This window comes from Rhincodon typus, chromosome 16, assembly GCF_021869965.1.
Source record: "Rhincodon typus isolate 14 chromosome 16, sRhiTyp1.1, whole genome shotgun sequence".
NCBI classification, from domain to species: Eukaryota; Metazoa; Chordata; class Chondrichthyes; order Orectolobiformes; family Rhincodontidae; genus Rhincodon; species Rhincodon typus.
Genome location: NC_063347.1, coordinates 37,027,462 through 37,029,562, shown reverse-complemented (window position 1 = coordinate 37,029,562; position 2,101 = coordinate 37,027,462).

Sequence of the window (2,101 nt, the reverse complement as noted above, 5' to 3'; positions counted from 1 at the left end):
AGTTTTTTATTTACACAAATTTCTACAGTTCTAAATATCGAACAGTGCAACAGTTGAAAGTCACTGGAGAGGTTGATCAGGCAGAGCTGATTATTATCCGCGTATATGTGGGATCTGAGGGCTCTCGTGACACAGTTGTAGTGTCCCTACCTCTGAACCAGGTGGTCTAGGTTTAAGTCCAACCTGCTCATGAGGTGTGTATCTGTGGGATCCAACTGCTATTGTGCCACATTGGTAACGAATCAAGCCATATCTGCTTTGGAGGTGTGTAATAACATCTCTGAATAGGTTGATTAAATTATCTATATGCAGGATCTGATTTGTTTTCAGATGATGTTGCTGAGGAGTTACGTGGCAATGAGATATAGGAGAAGGCCAAGGATAAGTGTAATTGAGATGCATGCAGTTTTATGAGCCAACCTATTTAAGTGGCATGGCAGTGACGTTAGCCTTGTTGCTACTTACTTCCACCTGGATTGCTCCTGTTGCAGTGCAACCATTGCACCCCTGTGAAAATTCTAAACTCACCCTTGATGAGTTGATAAGCTCATTAACAGATCAATTGGCTAGCCAAAATTGCCAACAGCCATCAATATTCATTCCCATAGTCACTTGCTTCCACACCTCTGAATGGACATAAAATCCTGCTCCTGGTTTAAGAATCAGAGGGTGGTGACTTTTAAGCCTTAGACTGTGTAGATGCAGGAATCCCCAGTTTAATAAATTACTGACCAGGCAGCATTACTGAATACAGCATACTTTGTTCTAACTAGCTCTCTCAACAAACAGGCAAAAATTATATCCCTCAAATACCATGGAGTTTACTGCATTATTCTGCCCAATTATATTTTTAAAATTCTTACCTCACTGTAAATATACTTGTTCAAACAAATGGCCATATGAAATATCAATAGTTGATTCAATTACACCTTCAATACTACTGCAATGTCTCAGTAGTCATTTGAGGGTGTGATTGAGAAGGCTGCCATAAATAAAAATTACCAGGAGACAAAGTTGTATTATGAGATTTATACTGTGGATAAAGTATTACAGTGATGTGTACACTCCCTGCATGTCAATTCTATTACTCCACGTGTGTTTTTACATTGATTGATTATATGGACCACTTGATTATCCATAATATTTCATCAACCGGCATACTCTGGGTCAGCAGCATTTGCGGGTTTTCCCTTCCAAGTGACAGCCCACAAATGATCCATTTACTAAATTCAGTTTAACAACTCGAGCAGAATTTGAACCTAGCAGATTGTGGTACTGAGAACTTCTGAGTACGATAGCACATGGTTAGCTTATAACACACCAGGAAGAAACCTTTAAACAATGTTGATGGCCAGGAAATCCAGGTATGCCTTCCTAAACAATCCTGGTGCCTGATCAGGTCCTTAGTGGACTTCATACCACTTCATTCAGGCAACATGTTTTAAAACGTAATGTTGATATAGTTGGATGTAGACCTTGTTTTTCTGACAGCAGGTATCATTTAGGCCGTTTAGTGTTTTTTTTTGCTCAAGTTCAACTAACGCTATGCATTAAACAGTAGGGAAGGCTTGAAATTCAAACCCTAAAAAACAAGACAGTAAGTACTGAACTTAGTTCCAAAAGTATGTATATGCCTTACTTTTAAATATAATAATGCATGTGTGGTTCAATAGTATCCCACAATAATACGATAAGCCGCTTGATCGTTCGGTTCAGAAATCTTGCTGAGATTTGTCTACATGATTACCACTAACTGGGACAATGTGGATAGCAATCTCCTATGGCAGTTCAAAAGCATCTTGCATTTATATATAAACTTAAGTTTTTCAGAATGAGTACCACTGATTGACAAACCATGAAAATAGAATTGAACATAATATCCAATTGTTTTGTGTTGACAAAAGCGTAGAAAGTTAGGCATTATAATTTGAATATGGAAATTAATGTATTTTTCTTTTTTTCAGCTTATTTTCAGGAATTGTCCCCAGAGTAACATGGATCAGTCTTGGTGGTTTTCTTTTTCTAGGAACCTATGATAAATTGCACAGGTTGCTTCTATAATCACGATCAAGAATGGAGATAGAATAAGCAGTGAAGTTGA